Genomic DNA, 18,890 nt, shown 5'->3' with positions numbered 1-18,890 from the left:
ACATATCTCAGAAGTAGGTACTTAACCAGCAGAGCTACCTTACATGCTAGTGGTTGTGAGGAATTGGGTTATTGATTGAGGGAGGTGTACACCCTTCTCAAGCAATAGTCGCAATCCACATTAGGGTGAAACACAAGACTATTACCAAAAAGAACCTGTGCCTAACCCTCAGGTAGCTTGGTACAAAAGCAGTCAGGCTTAACTTAGAGGCAAAGTGTAAAGTATTTATGCAGCACACAAACAGTAATAAGGTAAAAAAACAACATGTAAAAATCCCACACCAATTTAGAAAACTGAAGAACATTTTTTGAAATTTTCTGACACCAAAATAATAAAAATCCAGTCAGTAGAACTGGACATATGCAATCAATTCAAGGGGCTCAGAAAAGCATAGCACATAAAACTACAAAGTGCACTTGTGATTATCAAGTTGTGTGAGACCAGGTGAAAGTCAGAAGTTCAAAGTCTGGTGCCAAGAGTTATTTTTGCGATGGAGGAGGCCATAAGGAGCAGGGAGATCATTTTGAATGGTTGTGGATGGTTGTGGCAGTAGCACAAAGAGAAGGCCTGGTATCATATACAGTTGTCCCTGCAGTGCGAAGATCCTGTCGGGTGTTACGGACGGTGGTTGCTAGAGCTTCGCGTTGGATGTCACAGAGGCCTATAGATGATGTAGTATGAAGTGCGGATGTCACATGGACGGTTGTAACACGAACATTATGGTCCACTGGAGCTTCGCGTTGCCATTTAGTGTAGATGGCAAGATCTTGGTGTGAGCTCACATCTTCGCGTTTGTGAAGAGCCCAAAACTTCAGTATTTGTTCCTTTATTCATGGATGAGCTCAGCTGATGCCACACCAAGGGTCAAGGTAAGCATCTCCTGATGATCAGGAATGCACTCCAGCAGAGGCCAGCATGGCACAAGCCCTTTCAGTTGCAGGTCCAGATAGAAAGCCACTTGGGTAGATGCAGGGAGGCCTCTGGAGTTTGGTATGTTCCTGTAGCTCTAACAGGAGGTCAGTCAGATGACCCTTGGAGTCACTTCAGCCTGGGAATCAAGGATGCAGGTCTAGTCTTCCTTCTAAGCAAACAGGGCAGGCTTCAAGCAGCAGAGCAGCAGTAAATCCTTCTGTAGCGTCCACAGGTCCGGAGTGTAAAGAAGAGTTGGATCTAAGGGTTCAATATTTATACATTGTGCCCATTTTAAAAGTGGGAGAAGCTTCTGGAGTTCCCTCTACAAAGGTGTCTGGAATTGTGAACCTACCTGTCCTGGCTCCGGCCTGGCTACAGGCACAAATGGTTAGTAAGATGCTATGAAGTTCCTGGTGGTGTGTGAGCAGACCCCGACCTATTGATGTGTAAGTGGGGCTGTGCACAGCACCCTCACATGCTGTCAGTGATGGCTCATTAAGCCCATTATCACCTTCGGTGCTGATGACGAGCTCAGCTCGTCATGAGGCACAGTGGAGTTGTGCTCATCATGGCCTGAGCTCGTCATAACCGCTGCGGAACGCCCATGCAGGGATAATTCCCCTCCTGTGCGGGCGTTCCATTGAGTGGGCGGTGCAAAACCGTTTAAAACCGTTAACTGCTGCCAAGTTAAGATTTTTTTCCCACCCATAGGGTGAGGCCAAACAGGGAGACCCCGATAAGGACCCATCTCAGCACCCCCTTTGACCTGGAACACTTAAAGCTCTAGGTGAAGTGTAGTGCTGACATTATTTGAACATGGCGGAGGCATACGCTGTGAATGAAGTGTTAAGAAAATCACGATCCCTGAAATTAAAACCAGTGTAGAAGCAACACAAAAGGATAAAAGAAGAACAAAACGAGGTGCAGAGGAAGAAGCAAAACAGACAGGCAGGTGGGAGGGGAATAAGCCACAAGGACAGCGGGTGGAAGAAGAGAAACCACACAGACCGGGGTTAAAGAATGGTTAAACGAGGAAAGAAAGTGATCCACGGAAGGAATGCACAATTGGTACAAATTCTGTGATGCAATGCCGCCGCTCTGGTTACAGAGCTGAAACTAACTCCCCAGCGGATAATCCCACAGAGGAGAGTCTCCAATTACAGACACAGGGGGTGATCTGCAAAATTAAAAAAAAGAGAAAACGAGGCTCGGTGTCGGCTCAACAACCAGAGATTCTGGGCAAATCACGTACTCTTCCTGTGCTTACCAAATAAGGAACGTGTCCCTGTGTAACGTAACTGGTGCTCATGTAAAGTCCTCCAATACCTTTGGGTCAAGTTTTCGCTATATAAAACTACAACAACAGCAAAAAAACAAGATCTGACCTGTAATAGCCAGATGGAGAGGCCATCACACACTGTATTGTGTGATGGCCACAACCAAAAGGTTCTCTGAGTGAAATCGCTGGAAAGAGAGCTTAAACACAAAGGAGGCACTTTTACAGAAATGCACCAACTAGAAGCTAGCATTTCTGAATGCAACTGAAAGTAACTGTAGTGATGTGCATTCAGCATACTAGTGTTTGTCAGTGTATGTGATACACTGTACACCCACCCATCACAGATGTCACTGGTCAGGGGACGCTGATATAATAAAGGTGGCCGAGCGCACGTGCTAGTGGCCAGTTGCACCCTGTAACCACTGTGTCTGTGTAACCAGTTATTACCAGCATGTGGGCCTAGGGCCCAACCTTACATTGGCGACGAGGCGGAAGCTTGGCCCCGTGTGCCACAGCTGAAATTCGAAGAAAAAGGGGAGAGAGCTGCCCGCCTCAAGGGCACCCCCTGTGAGACGGAGCGGCGCGCCGAGAGGCCCGCGGTGCGTGTGACGAGCCCCAGGCCTATATGGAGATCAGAAGGTGACCGGGAGCCTACCCCGCACCTCATGAGCCCAGCGGAGCCACCCCCCTGCGTGGAAGTGCCCGGGAGAAAAGTGCTCGCCGAGCGGAGCCCAGCCGCAACGACCCACAGGGCATGAGGCGAGCCTGTGAGCATAGAAAGACCAGGCGGGCTGGACTGCTGTGACGCCGGCGCCTCCGAGTTCGTGAAGCCCAAGGAGTAGGACGAAGGTGAGGAACTGTGGGGCGTAGAAAAAAGAAGCCAAGGAGCCGTGGCATGCATCTGCCACTGACCTGCCGAGGCCCCAACTGAAGGGGAGCCTACCCGCGACTAAAAGTGGGACAGTCCACGCTACCCTGTGTCCGGTGATCACTCCTGCCCGCCCCCCCTTGCAGCATGTGAACATTAGGAGGCCGCTGCGACAGGGGGGAAAAAAAACAGGCTGTGCCCGCCAGAGAGCCGGCAGTCTCCGGCGCCTAGCCCCCATGCAGCCCATGCGGAGAGAGGGCCTGCGGCGAAAGGCGGAGTGACCACGTAAGTCACGGGGCATCAGAAAAAGCCTGCAGTTTGTGTACAGCGGCGGAAGCCTGTCGGAGCAACGCCGAAATGAAACCAGCCCAGGCGGCCCTCAGTAACATGGGCTGTCAGACGTGAGTAATTAAAGCGGAGCCCAACCCGCAGCTGCGGTGACACAATCCCCACACAGCCCGAAAAACAAGAGGGCCTGTGGTGAGGGGCAGAGAGGGAAAAATAACTGTTTGAGGCCGTAGGCAGAGGCGCTGGGGGCCGTGAAGAGCAACTCCAGAGGTGCATGGCATCTGCGCCCTCCCCCGGCAGGGAGCGAGTGCGAGTGGCCGGCAACGACTGAAAGTATACAGCCGTGAGAACAAAGAAGCACCCTGGTGAGGCCCACAGCGTGAGGGGAGCTGCTCAGGCCGATCGGTTCGCTGCAAGGCCTGTGAATAGTAGCACTGGAGAAGTGCCCCGGGCATGTGTACACACACACAAGCATTTCATCAAAAGGAATAGCGGATGCACAATATATGTATTGCGCCTACCTGGCTGCGAGTGCCTAAGCCCTGTGGGAAGTCCCAAGAAGGTGCGGCAGTCAGGTGAAGACATCCCACTATGTACGACACTATGTGAAGACAGCTTGGCGAGGCCTCGATGTCTTCAGAACCAGCCGGGATCACGTGGGCTGCGAGGCAACTGTGTGCCAGGAAGAAAGTAATGCAGCACAAAGCGAGCTGCTAGAGCCCAAACTTGCTGAAATAATAATAATAAAGTGCAGCAGCACAGGGACAGTACAGACTGCCACTATTCCATAAGAGATGCATGACAAGGCTACCTGACGTGCCAGTGGTACCAGGACACCACGGAACTTTGAAAACGCAAAGAGGCACTGCGCAGTAAAGCGCCAGCACCACACGGACACACAGCAGCGTAAGACTGGTGCAGGGACACCACACAGCAGCAAGAAAGCAAAAGAGCGACCTAAAGTGCGACACTGCCAAGACCTGCGGAAAAGAAGAGGAGGTGACGCCTGATGGCCACAGGTAGTCACCACAGCGGCAACCAAGACACCAGAGCCTATGCCACCAAGTGTAAACGCAGTGAATTCTTGAGAAAGTGCAGCACGCACGCTGAGTAGCGCGACCACGCCAGCGAAAGTAAAGATGCACACAGCGCAAGGAGCAACGCTACACTGAAGGTGTACCACAGACAGTACGAAGTGAAGCACAAACTTGCGACTGACAAGCAAAAGGACACAATTAGTGACACGACGTGACTCGCCCTGCCAAGGTAGCTTGGAAAAGGCAGCGAAGAAAGAACCACGCCACCATGACGGAGAGACGCTGGGAGCGCGTCCTCTGAGACCTGTCAGAAGGTCACAGCAAATATGACTTGCAAGAAAGTCACCGCCACAAGCCGACCAGCCAGATGGTCGCCCAAGCAAAGAAGCCGACCAGCCAGATGATCGCCCAAGCAAAGAAGCCGACCAGCCAGATGGTCGCCCAAGCAAAGAAGCCGACCGGCCAGATGGTCGCCCGAGAAGGAAAGAAGAAGCCGACCAGCCAGATGGTCGCCCGAGAAGATAAGATGAAGACGACCAGCCAGATGGTCGCCTGAGGAAAGAAACGCTTACCTGCCAGAAGGTCGCCAGAATGCTGACCCGCCAGAGAGGCGCAGCGAAGGTATCCTTCCAGGAAGTCAGGATGAAGATGACCTGAAGGTCACGACAGCGAAGACATGCCAGAAGGTCACGACAGCGAAGACATGCCAGAAGGTCAAAGTTAAGATAACTGAGTGGTCTGACAGGAAGACCGACGTGACTATTGAGAAGAGGTCCATGGACGGGACCAAGAAGAGGTCTGATGACACCGAACCGAAGTAAAGGAGTAGCGACAGGAAGGAAGGTGCGATACCTGGTCTGGTCATTGGAAGAAATGAAACGTGTCCTAGGGGTAGGACGCAACCAGGGAGACACGTGTGGAGTGCCCGCCACACGGAGATGGCCTAGGTGGTAAAGACAGACAAAAGGGAACGACCACGTCGCGAAAGGAAAGGAAGAGAAGAAGGGAATTGAGTGGCATGGCGCCACCAGAAATAACAACGTCCAGGAAGATAAGAAGAGGTGTGGCAGGTCAACTCACACACACCAGAAGAAGAAGGTGACATGCACTGGAACATCTGAGTGCATTAGAGGACAAGGCTTGGCAAGAACACCGGCAGCACAGGTCAAAGACATCTACCTACAAGCCGTCCATCCACATGGCGATCGCAGAAGAGGGCAAGCTGGACTGTTGGCAACATCTACCTTTGGGGTGGAGTGGAAGATTGGATGGCGAGAGTGCTCAGACATCCGGAAGCTGAGGAACTGACCACTCCACACCAGCCCGTTGGCAACCCAAGGAGCAGAGGCCTCAAGGGACTCTGGTGGCAGCACGTCCCGCAAGTCCCGCAAGGAGAACAACAAGGACAGCAACACCACCACCCTGCTGGACAACCTCGCCAACCTCGGACTCAAGCAACTGGTGAACACCCCCACCCACTACGCCGGCCACACGCTTGACCCCGTCTTCTCCTCCAGCAAGGACATCTCCTTCAGCACTCCACCGGACTCCACTGGACTGACCACAGCTGCATCCACTTCAGCTTCAGAAGAACCACGACCCACCACCACCCGCAACAGATTCCTCGCAGGAGCTGGAGCAAGATCACCACCGAGCAGCTCACCACCTCCCTCCGCCAGAACCCTCCCGCCAGCACAACGGACCCCAACGAAGCAGCCAGCAACCTCACACAGTGGCTCACCGACTGCGCAAACAATCTCGCACCACTGAAGAACCCTCCCAGCAGACCCGGCAGCAAGAAAGCCTCCTGGTTCACCGACGAACTCAAGAACTCCAAGAAGAACTGCCACACCCTCGAGAAAGCCTGGCGCCATGACCAGACCACAGACAACATGACTGCCCTCAAGCACGCCACCCGCAAACACCACCAGCTGATCCGCACCACCAAGAAGACAGCATTCACAGAATGACTGGACAACAACGCCCACAACAGCAAGGAACTCTTCAGCATCGTCAAAGAGTTCTCCAACCCCAGCGCCGGAAACAACATCACCCCCTCGCAAGACCTCTGTGACTCACTCGCCTCATTCTTCCACCGCAAGATCGCCGATATACACAACAGCTTCGGCGCACCTACCACACACCCTACCACCGAACCAGCGCCCCCCACCACCACCCTCTGCGCCTGGACCCCGGTCAGCACTGAAGACACCACCTGCACGATGAACACCATCCACTCCGGATCACCAACCGACCCCTGCCCCCACCACGTCTTCAACAAGGCCAACTCCATCATCGCACCCCAACTCCGGGACATCATCAACACCTCCTTCAACACTGCTACCTTCCCGGAGATCTGGAAGCACGCTAAGCTCAGCGCCCTCCTGAAGAAACCAACAGCAGACCCCACTGACCTCAAGAAATACCGCCCCATCTCGCTCCTCCCTTTTCCTGCCAAAGTCATCGAGAAGACCGTCAACAGACAGCTTGCCGCCTTCCTCGAGACGAACGGATCCCTCGACCCCTCGAAGTCCGGTTTCCGAGCCAACCACAGCACCGAGACCGCCCTCATTGCAGCCACTGACGATATCAGATCCCTGCTCAACAATGGGGAAACGGCGGCCCTCATCCTCCTGGACCTCTCTGCAGCATTCAACACTGTCTGCCACCGCACCCTAGTGCAGCGCCTCAGCAACATCGGAGTCCAAGAGAAGGCACTGGAGTGGATCATCTCGTTCCTCGCCGGAAGAACTCAGAGAGTCCGCCTCCACCCCTTCAGATCCGAAGCCACCGAAGTCATCTGCGGCGTACCACAAGGATCATCACTCAGCCCAACCCTCTTCAACGTCTACATGAGCCCTCTCGCAGTCATCGCTCACAAACACAACCTCAACATCATCTCCTACGCCGACGACACCCAGCTGATCCTCTCCCTCACCAACGACCCCGCCACCGCCAGAACCAGCCTGCATGAAGGGATGAAAGACGTCGCCGAGTGGATGAAGAACAGCCGCCTGAAACTGAACTGAGACAAGACGGAAGTCCTCATCCTAGGATCATCGCCCTCCGCCTGGGACGACTCCTGGTGGCCCCCTGCCCTGGGCACCACTCCCAAGCCAACGGACCACACACGCAACCGGGGCTTCATCCTGGACTCCTCCCTCTCGATGACCAGACAAGTAAACGCCGTCTCATCATCATGCTTCAACACCCTGTGCATGCTCCGACTGGACTACGGAAACACCCTCTATGCTGGGACCACATCCAAAGTTCAGAAAAGACTCCAGCGCATCCAGAATGCCTCCGCACGACTCGTCTTGGACATCCTCCGACACAGCTACATCTCCGGCCACCTGAGAGACCTGCACTGGCTCCCCGTCAGCAAGAGGATCACGTTCAGGCTCCTCACCCACGCACACAAGGCCCTCCACGACCTGGGCCCCAAGTTCCTCAACAACCACCTGACCTTCTACACGCCCAACCGCCACCTACGATCGACCAGCCTCGCCCTTGCCGCCATACCACGCATTCGCAAAGCCACCGCCGGGGGAAGATCCTTCTCCTACCTGGCAGCCAAGACATGGAACTCCCTCCCCACCCACCTCCGGCTGACCCAGGATCACCCTACCTTCAGGAAGCTCCTCAAGACCTGGCGTTTGAGCAGTAGCGGACCCCTCCCCCCCCAGCGCCTTGAGACCCTACCGGGTGAGTAGCGCGCGATACAAATGTCCATGATTGATTGATCCACAGCTGCTCGTCTGCAGGTTCCACGAGGATGAAGGCTTCGTGTGCAAGGAAAGGAGTCAACAACACAACCTTCAGGTGGAGCTAAGGACACAATGGTGAGACTCATAGCACGTACCACTCACGGCCCGAAGGCTATGGTGGAGCACCAAGACAGAAAGCACCAGTCCAGTGGAAGCCTGGCAAAGAGTGCCTCCCGGACATCTTGTGAGAGAAGAACACCGGCGAGAGGGTGTTGGACAGGCCTCGTGGCTGGGCTGTCCCCCCTCCGCACAAGGGGGCCCGGACCCCGGCTCTCCCTGAATCCCCAGCAAGAGCCACCCCGGCATCCCCCCGAGGCAACCCACAACCCGTCCACAACGGGACGCCAGCTCCTGAACCCTCCCGTACCGGCTGGCCCTGGTCCCCGTCAGCACCATGGCCCCGGCCCGGCCGCCATCTTTGGACACTACAGCACGAGGCCGCATGGCCTCGACTCGACCCCAACCCTGGGCCTGGCCCGGCCCCGACATCGAGGCACCAACCTCCACCCAGGAGGTAAAGAGACCACTTGGCAGATCAATGAAAGAAGAAGGCGTCAACGGCTCTCCTCCGCCGGGTGTCGATCACCCCCGGCCTCCCTGGGCGCTGGCTCCAACCCCCTGCTGGGTGTCGGGACCCCCTCATTCCGGACCTCCCGACCTCAAGGCGCGAGGGTCCGGGCATCAAAGGGATCCAGACCTGTAACTGGGGAAGCCCCAGACCAGGAGGGCAGTTGTATCCGGGAGTCGAGAGACACCGAGAAGAACTCATCCTTGACGGACTGCTGGCGCTGCCGCAGCCCTGCCCTGTGAACCCTTCGTCTTGGCCTGCTGGCGCTGCCGCGGCCCACCCTCGTGAGACCATCATCTTGGCCTGCTGGCGCTGCCGCGGCCCTCTGCAACGTGAACTACCACCTTGGCCTGCTGGCGCTGCCGCGGCCCTCTGACCATTGAACCATCGCCTTAGCCTGCTGGCGCTGCCGCGGCCCTCTGTACTTGAACCATCGCCTTGGCCTGCTGGCTCTGCCGCGGCCCCTCCGTTGTCGACCTTCATCTTAGCCGGCTGGCGCTGCCGCGGCCCGACCTTGCAGACTCCTAAGCTCGAGGATTGTGAGCTTCTCTCTTGCCACCCTCTGTACCGACCCGGTACCAAGACTGTCCCGCTACCCCTTTCCCTACAGAGACTAGACTTGAGAGGACCCTCGAGTCCTGAATCTCCTGTACCGCTGATAACCTTGCCGCAAGAACCCTATATAAAGAGTGTCGATCTCATCCTGGTGTGGTGTCTATCTGTGGGGGGGGTAGTGACTTGTCTGTACGATCGCCGGAGACGGCCCTCATCGGAGGCCTCTCCCCCAGTATTCGGCCGACCCTCTGGGTCCCCGTCTAACATTGGTGGCCAGTGGCGCGATCCGAACCTACGCATAATCGTACAGAGGGTCACTCGCCCCACGACACACAACCACCATGACAACAAAAGAGAGCGGAGCAACAGAAAAATTCCAGATGGAAAAGCTGGAAGAATACAACCACAGAGAACTGAAACAATTTTGCATGGAATTAGGCATTTCAACCACAGGACTGAGCACGAAAGAGGACTTCAAACGAGCCCTGGAATCTTGGGCGGAGACGGGTACGACCGTACCCGAAACACAAAGCCACGAGACACCCGAAACAAGCCCCACGCCGACGGAAGAAAGAAGATCGGGTCTCTCCCCAGAAGAGGTCCGGGAACGGGAAAAAAGCAGGCTCCATGAATTAGAACTGGCACGACTTCGCTTAGATGGAGAGCTCAAATTGGCGGAACAAAAAATAACGTTGGAACACTTACGGCTCCGAGAGGAGCGAGAAGAGAAACAAAGGCAGAGAGAGCTAGAAGAGAAGAAGCAAACCTACGAACATGAGCGCAACCTCAAAGAACTAGAGATTCGGAAGCAGAACAAGGACCTCGGGGTCCCCGAGCGCACGTACACTCCTGCCCCTACAGACCCCAAGGTCCACATACCCAAAGATGTCGTCAGAGAGTACTACAAGAACGATGACATCCAGCAATGGTTCAAAGCGTACAAAGTAGCCATGACCTCCCACCGGATTCCCCGAAGCGACTGGGGAGCCGGGTTATGGGGGAGGTTTGTCAACGAAGGGCGAGACGCCCTGCTGCAACTCCCGGACCATCTGATTACATCCTACGACCACATGAAGGCCGCCCTCCTCACTCGATACGGACTCACACCCGAGATGTACCGCCAGCGGTTCCGCGACTGCAAACGGATCCCGGGTACAACTTGGGTGGAATACGTGAACTTCTTTAGCCGGGCCTTCGAGGGGTGGATCAAGGGCAGCAACGTGACCACCTACGAACAGCTCTTTGACCTTGTTGTGTGGGAGCACCTTTCTAACAACTGCTTCATCGAACTCAGGCAGCACCTCCTGGACAGTAAACTAACGGAACCTCGGCAACTCGCCGCCGAAGCTGACCGATGGGAAAGCACCCGAGTTGGCCGAAACGGACCCAGCGAAGCGCACAGAACTGCCCAAGGGCCCCATCGCCCCCGTGGAGGAGGAGGCCAGGGCCGGGGTAGGGACACCGGCCCGGTGACTCCCGCCAGCAACACCCCGCCCCCGGCCGGCAGGGGAAACCCCCCGATGCGACCCGGCTTCCGAGCCAACATCACTTGCCACCGATGCCAGCACCCGGCCACTACGCAAATGATCCCAATTGCCCAAAGAACCCGAACCCTTTACCCCGCCAGGTCGCTGCTGCAGCCCTGGGGGAAGAGCAGCACCCAGGAGACCAAGAAGAGTACGAAAACGACCAGCCTGAGTGGGAACCGGCCGCCATGTCCCTGGTTTGCTTAGGGGAACGAGACCTGATCCCTCGGGCCCCCCTTCCCGCCAACACGCAGAAGTACAGCCAGTGGGTCAACATTAATGGCCGCCGGGCGGAAGCCCTCCGCGACACCGGGGCCAGTGTGACCGCGGTCCGCTGTCATCTGGTGGCCCCGGACCAGATCTTGTCGAACATTCTTTGCCCTGTCCGGTCGGCCGACAACTCAGAAAGTCTATGTCAAATGGCCTACGTCCCCTTCGAATGGGGAGGAGTATCAGGGATGCTGAAAGTAACTGTCCGCGATGATGCCCCCGTGGATTGCCTCCTGGGGAACGATCTTGAAAGTTCTCTCTGGGCAGCAGTCGAACGGAGAGAGCACCTGGGGATGCTGGGCCTCCCCGAATGGGTCTGTGCTACGACCCGGTCCATGACCGCCCGTGCCGTCCCCAGTCCAGAAGAACCCGAGTGGCCGGAGCCTCCGCCCGCGATTGTCCCGGAGGAGGCCACCCCAGAAGCAAGTCTCCCGGCCCAAAACGAAGAAGGACCCGGTCGGCTCCCGGACCTCCCCGACCTGGCCCAGTGGCGTCAAGAGGGGGGCCCCACCCAGGAACAATTCCAACAAGAACAAAGAACCTGTCCCTCCCTCGAGGGACTCCGGCAGCAAGCCCTTGCCCAGAGCGCAGGGGACACCTCGGGGGCCCACTGGATCTACTGGGACAATGACCTGTTCTACAGTGAGCAAAGGATTGCAGAACTGGGGGCCAGTCGGGTGCTGGTGGTGCCCCTCCGCTTCAGAGATTTCCTCTTGAACTTAGCCCACGATATACCCCTTGCCGGACACCTGGGACAGGACAAAACGTACGACCGCCTGGTGACCCACTTTTACTGGCCCCGAATGCGAAAAGATGGCACCACCCACTGCAGGGCCTGCCCCACCTGCCAGGCCAGCGGAAAAAGTGGCCGAAAAACCAAAGCACCCTTGCAGCCGTTTCCCGTCGTCACCACCCCGTTCGAACGGGTGGGAATAGACATTGTGGGGCCCCTGGACCCCCGAACCGCCCAAGGACACCGGTTCATCCTGGTCCTGGTGGACCACGCCACCCGCTATCCCGAGGCTATCCCTCTTCGAACCGTGACGGCACCTGTGGTAGGCCGAGCCCTGATGGGGATCTTCTCCCGGGTGGGCTTTCCCCGGGAGGTCGTCAGCGACAGGGGCACGAACTTCATCTCGAAATACATGAAGTCTCTCTGGCAACAGTGCGGGGTCACCTACAAATTCATGACCCCCTATCACCCACAAGGAAATGGATTGGTCGAGCGGTTTAACCGCACTCTCAAAGGAATGATCATGGGCCTAGAAGAGCCCCTCCGTCGCCAGTGGGACGTGCTACTCCCGTGCCTCCTGTTCGCCTACCGAGAGGTCCCTCAAAAATCCCTAGGCTTCAGCCCATTTGAACTCCTGTACGGGCACCCCGTCCGGGGTCCCCTCAGCCTAGTCAAAGAAGGTTGGGAGAGGCCCCCCCAGAAAACTCCCCCGGATGTGTACAAATACCTCTTGGCCCTTCGCAACCAGACCCGGCGATTCAGGGAGATCGCCAAAGTCAACCTTGAAGCCAGTCAGGAAGACATGAAGAAATGGTATGATCAGCACGCCTCCTCCCTCGAGTTCGAGCCGGGACAGCAGGTCTGGGTGATGTCCCCGGTTGAACCCTGTGCTCTACAGGACAAATGGTCCGGGCCCTTCAAGGTGATCGAACGCAAGGGGCCCGTCACCTACTTAATCGACATGGAAACTTCCCGGAACCCCCTACGGGTCCTCCACGCCAACAGACTCAAGCCCCATTTTGTACGTTCAGAACTCAGTCTCCTGATGGCTACCGATAATGGGACGGAAGAAGACTCCGAGCCCCTTCCGGACCTGCTGAGGACCCTCGAGCAGGATGGCTCCGTGGAAGGGGTCAGACTCTCCGAGGCCTTGGCCCCGGAGCAACGTCAAGACTGTCAAGCTCTCCTGACACGATTCGCATCCTTGTTCTCTCTCACCCCTGGGGTCACCCCCTGGTGCCTTCACGATGTGGACACCGGGGACAGCCCCCCTATTCGCCACAGGGCGTACCGCGTACCAGATCGGGTGCGCGCCTGCATCCAGACCGAGGTGTCCAAGATGCTAACACTGGGAGTGATCGAACCCTCGGGCAGCCCCTGGGCCAGCCCCGTCATCCTGGTCCCCAAGGCCGCCGCCCCGGGCGTTGCCCCTGAGCTCCGGTTCTGTGTGGACTACCGGGGACTGAATGCCGTTACCAGGACCGATGCTCACCCTATCCCCCGGGCAGATGAGCTAATTGACCGTATGGGGGCCGCCCGCTACCTGAGCATCTTCGATTTAACAGCGGGCTACTGGCAAATCGGCCTCACCCCCAGGGCCCAAGAACGATCCGCCTTCTCTACCCCGGATGGTCACTACCACTTCAGGGTGATGCCATTCGGCATGAAAAACGCTCCGGCAACATTTCAACGACTCGTGAACCAGGTACTAGCGGGCCTCGAAGGATTCAGCGCCGCCTACCTGGACGACATCGCTGTGTACAGTCACCACTGGACCGACCACCTCCGCCACCTGCGGGAAGTTCTACACGCCCTCCAGCAGGCCGGGCTCACCCTCAAGGCCAGCAAATGTCAGGTGGGCCAAGGGTCCATGACCTACCTAGGACACCAGGTGGGAAGCGGTCTGGTGGCCCCCTCCAGCTCAAGATCGCTGCCATCCAGGCCTGGCAACCCCCTCCGACCCAAACCAAGGTCCGGGCCTTCCTGGGGCTCACCGGGTACTACCGGCGGTTTGTGAAGGACTATGGCAGCATCTTGGGGCCCCTCACGGAGCTCACATCCAAGAAGAGCCCCAAAACGATCAACTGGACTCCGGACTGCCAATCGGCATTCGAGAAGCTGAAGGCCGCCATGTGCACTGCCCCCGTGCTCCAGGCTCCCGACTACGGCCGGGAATTCATCGTGCAGACGGACGCCTCCGATCATGGCGTGGGGGCCGTCCTCTCCCAACTCAACACAGAGGGAGTCGATCAGCCAGTGGCATTCATCAGCCGACGCCTGCTAGCCCGGGAACAGCGCTGGAGCACCATCGAGAGGGAGGCCTTCGCCGTAGTATGGGCCCTCAAGAAGCTCCGGCCCTACCTCTTCGGCACCCCCTTTCGGGTGCAGACAGACCACCGACCCCTGCAATGGCTGATGCAGATGCGGGGGGAGAACCCGAAACTGCTGCGCTGGTCCATCTCCTTACAGGGGATGGACTTCACTGTGGAGCATCGTCCAGGCCAGGACCACGCCAACGCAGACGGCCTGTCACGCTTTTTCCGCCTCGGCGAGGAGAGTCCCCAAGAGGATGGCTGACTCTCCCTGCCTTCAGCTGGGGGGGACGCATGTTGGACAGGCCTCGTGGCTGGGCCGTCCCCCCTCCGCACAACGGGGCCCGGACCCCGGCTCTCCCTGAATCCCCAGCAAGAGCCACCCCGGCATCCCCCCGAGGCAACCCACAACCCGTCCACAACGGGACGCCAGCTCCTGAACCCTCCCGTACCGGCTGGCCCTGGTCCCCGTCAGCACCATGGCCCCGGCCCGGCCGCCATCTTTGGACACTACAGCACGAGGCCGCATGGCCTCGACTCGACCCCAACCCTGGGCCTGGCCCGGCCCCGACATCGAGGCACCAACCTCCACCCAGGAGGTAAAGAGACCACTTGGCAGATCAATGAAAGAAGAAGGCGTCAACGGCTCTCCTCCGCCGGGTGTCGATCACCCCCGGCCTCCCTGGGCGCTGGCTCCAACCCCCTGCTGGGTGTCGGGACCCCCTCATTCCGGACCTCCCGACCTCAAGGCGCGAGGGTCCGGGCATCAAAGGGATCCAGACCTATAACTGGGGAAGCCCCAGACCAGGAGGGCAGTTGTATCCGGGAGTCGAGAGACACCGAGAAGAACTCATCCTTGACGGACTGCTGGCGCTGCCGCAGCCCTGCCCTGTGAACCCTTCGTCTTGGCCTGCTGGCGCTGCCGCGGCCCACCCTCGTGAGACCATCATCTTGGCCTGCTGGCGCTGCCGCGGCCCTCTGCAACGTGAACTACCACCTTGGCCTGCTGGCGCTGCCGCGGCCCTCTGACCATTGAACCATCGCCTTAGCCTGCTGGCGCTGCCGCGGCCCTCTGTACTTGAACCATCGCCTTGGCCTGCTGGCTCTGCCGCGGCCCCTCCGTTGTCGACCTTCATCTTAGCCGGCTGGCGCTGCCGCGGCCCGACCTTGCAGACTCCTAAGCTCGAGGATTGTGAGCTTCTCTCTTGCCACCCTCTGTACCGACCCGGTACCAAGACTGTCCCGCTACCCCTTTCCCTACAGAGACTAGACTTGAGAGGACCCTCGAGTCCTGAATCTCCTGTACCGCTGATAACCTTGCCGCAAGAACCCTATATAAAGAGTGTCGATCTCATCCTGGTGTGGTGTCTATCTGTGGGGGGGGTAGTGACTTGTCTGGACGATCGCCGGAGACGGCCCTCATCGGAGGCCTCTCCCCCAGTATTCGGCCGACCCTCTGGGTCCCCGTCTAACAGAGGGGCATCCTAGTGAGAAGGATGTGTGCACCTACTCTTTTCACCTGCCAAGAGACACCTCGAAGTCTGCCCGGAGACATCACCAAAGACCAGGACTGAGTAAGGGAAGCTAGAAGACAGACAACACCCATACCATCCACCCTTCTCTCCAACTACTCATCGTCACCAGTTGAGTGAAGCAAAGGCAAGACTGAGAACAACGTCAAGGCGGCGCAGACAGAAGACCTGACCCGCCGAACACCTGCGAACCATGCCACAGCGATCTGGTGATCCTGGCTGCATTAACTACGTTGCCTGCGGCCTGCAAGCAGCCAAAGAGACTCGTTTGAAATCATGAGTCCAATGTTATATTTTGGTATATTTTCTTTGCCACAGGTTTGGACTTTGTCCTTGGTTTTGATTTTTCCCCAGGTTTGGGAGGGATGTAGTGATGTGCAGTCAGCATACTAGTGTTTGTCAGTGTATGTGATACACTGTACACCCACCCACCACAGACGTCACTGGTCAGGTGACGCTGATATAATAAAGGTGGCCGAGCACACGTGCTCGTGGCCGGTTTCACCCTGTAACCACTGTGTCAGTGTTACCAGTTAGTCCCAGCATGTGGGCCTAGGGCCCAACCTTACAGTAACCAATGGCAATTGATGGGTTTGCCAAACTTCACAGAAGAGATATAACAGGTCGATCAAAGCTCGACCTAAAAATGAACAAGAATGAAATGTTGGCTGCTTTCTCACCCTCGAGCATGGCTACATTTCACATTTACCCTCGGTAAGTGTGGTCACTAGCCCACAACTGTAGTCCTAGACCATACGTACAACTCCATTGGCACAGCAGTGATTAGCTGTGGCCTGTGTGGCCAGCACTCTTAACATTCAGAGTACACTTTTCGAATAGTTTACTTGGAAAAACATGCTGAATAATTGCATCATTTGTTTATTTTTATTTCAAACAACGTCAACCTAACATGAAAGCTTTCCTTGTCAAAGCAATAATTCTATGAAATGACTAACGATCATTTCTTCAGAAATGCCTTTTAAAAGCTGTGGCTGTCAAAATACTCCAGGGAGCGAGCACGCCTCAGGCCCTCTTGTTCTGTACAATGGTCTGCTGTGATGTGTGCCTCACCATTTATCAAGTTCACCAGCCTCCACTGAGCCCAGGGCTCCTTCAGCTAAATGACTCCCCCTGACCTGCTGTTAGCTTGGGCAGCTGGGGTTAAGTGGGAAACCTGGCGGTAGTCCCAGTGATATAGAGACCCTTAGCCTCTAAGCACTAGAAAACCAGGAATTGATGCTCTGCTGGACGCCAGCTGGAGCAGGGCTCTGCACCGACCAGAAACAGCCCCTACCCCCCCCCCCCCTCCAACAACAGCAGTCTTTGAAGCTGGTGTGACTGACAGCTTGCATATGTCCTCGGTGGTCAGGAAAGCAGGTTTGAAAATGAAGCATCTCCTCAGCGTTTGAAGATGAATATCAGACTGCAGGGAGCACTTTTATTAAAAGCAGACATGGGCTTTGATTATGCAGGGGCCCAGAGGACTGCATGCTTATGGATTTGTGAAAGATTCGACGATACCATCTCTGAAAGGGTGGGGGCACTCACCCTCTCCAGATAATGGCCCCCATAATCATAACATACCCAGATCAAAAGTAGAATGAGCATCATTTGAGCTGGAATAATAACATCCAACAGCAGCTCTTTCATGCACACACTTACAGGGAAAACAGGATGGGAGGGGGCCAGGGCTCTTACTGCAAGCATCTCACTGGAGAGGTGAACAGGATGCAGCATGGGGGCTGTGCTGAGAGCACAAGCCCTGAAACCATGCAGATTGTGCTGATGGCTGAGCTGGGCCTGCTTTCTGTAGGAAGACACTTTCCAAAATTATCCCGAGTCTGCCTTCTAGGATTCGGATGCTATGTGAGTGCTGGTTATGTTTGTTTTATGTGCTTTTTTTCAAAGAAGTTATGGCATTGCCTCTTTCGACAGGAAAAGTGGAAGAGCTACCGTGAAGTGTGACACCCACCTACAGCTTGAGAAACGTCACATCCAGTTCCGGTCAACAAAAGATACATTAAAGATATATCCCAGCAGCGGAGGAAGCACTATTTCCTCGTCATAGTGAATAACGACAGCTGGCTACACGCTCTCCTGCCTAAGCCCTGAATAGACCAAGGGCCATTGGCATTCCGCCCCAACACAAGCAGAACAACCAGGGCTCGAGTCGGGGGACCACGCGGGTGGACGGCGTCCCCCTACTCTTTTCACAGGGTGGACGCCGTCACCCCTGCCAAGAAGCTGGGCCCCACAGAAATATGCTGAACGTGTCCCGGTGTAAATTTCAGACACCGGGACACGTTCAGCAGGTGACATCATACTATCAGTCCCCCCACTTCTTTTTATAGGACTTGTGCCCTGAGAACAACACCCACTAAAATGAGACCTTACTCTGAACAATGGAATTCTGAAGTTAGGGCAACAGCCATTGGAGCACAATTTATGAGAGTAACACCTCACCATGGCAAAGGCCTTTTAGCATGAGTGAACCCCTACGGCGAGTATGTAATGCTGAGAAGTCTACCCCCAACTGAGACAATCCAAGCCCTTATAAACCCCATGTGGAGTCCCAATATTGAAAACACAGCTTAATGGATTCATGCTGTGCCCAGGATTGCCTTCGGGTTTAAGTACCCCAGGCTTGTTCCATCAGTATCACCATAAAGCCAGAGCCATAGGGCTTAGCTCCAGATTCTTCAACCGAGTTCAACCGAGTTGCGCTATAGCCTTCCAGCCCGCTGCGAAGGGCTATACTAGTTGTTAACGGCCCTGAGGCTTAGTTATGGGCCAAAGCTGCAGGTAAGGCCTATAAAGAAATTGAAAAAGAAAACCACCCAATACCGATCGTTCTCTGGCAACGCTCCCAGGATATGGAACGCTCTCCCTGGAGTCCTCAGATGCAACCCCTCCTTCTCCTGGACCTGAAACTCCATCTCCCAATCAAATACTTTCCTGACCAACGTCAACTAACCTAGTCTTCTTTATCCGAGCTGTCTCCTCTCTCTCTAGACTTTCATGGATAGTGGGTGACCAGACTATGTCACTCTCGCCTTTTCTTTTATTGCTCTCTCCTCCTCCGCTGCACTGCTTATTTATTGCACATGCTGTATTTTTTTTCTATGGTTTGCTTCCTTACTGCCGGCCTACTATGTAATGTAATGTCCTTCTGCTGTTTACTGTGTGTATGTAAAGCGCTCTGATACTTACGAGTTAAGCTAGCGCTTTATAAAACTTAAACAT

At 56.0% G+C, this 18,890-nt stretch overlaps 1 long non-coding RNA gene across 1 annotated transcript in view; it reads left to right on the top strand.

Annotated features, from left to right (window-relative positions):
• Window positions 1-18,890, top strand: part of LOC144772108 (uncharacterized) — a 388,983-nt gene that overhangs the window by 35,090 nt on the left and 335,003 nt on the right. The window lies entirely within an intron of this gene.

This window comes from Lissotriton helveticus, chromosome 8 (assembly GCF_964261635.1).
Source record: "Lissotriton helveticus chromosome 8, aLisHel1.1, whole genome shotgun sequence".
In the NCBI taxonomy this organism is placed as follows: Eukaryota; Metazoa; Chordata; class Amphibia; order Caudata; family Salamandridae; genus Lissotriton; species Lissotriton helveticus.
This window is presented reverse-complemented; position numbering and strand designations above follow the sequence as displayed.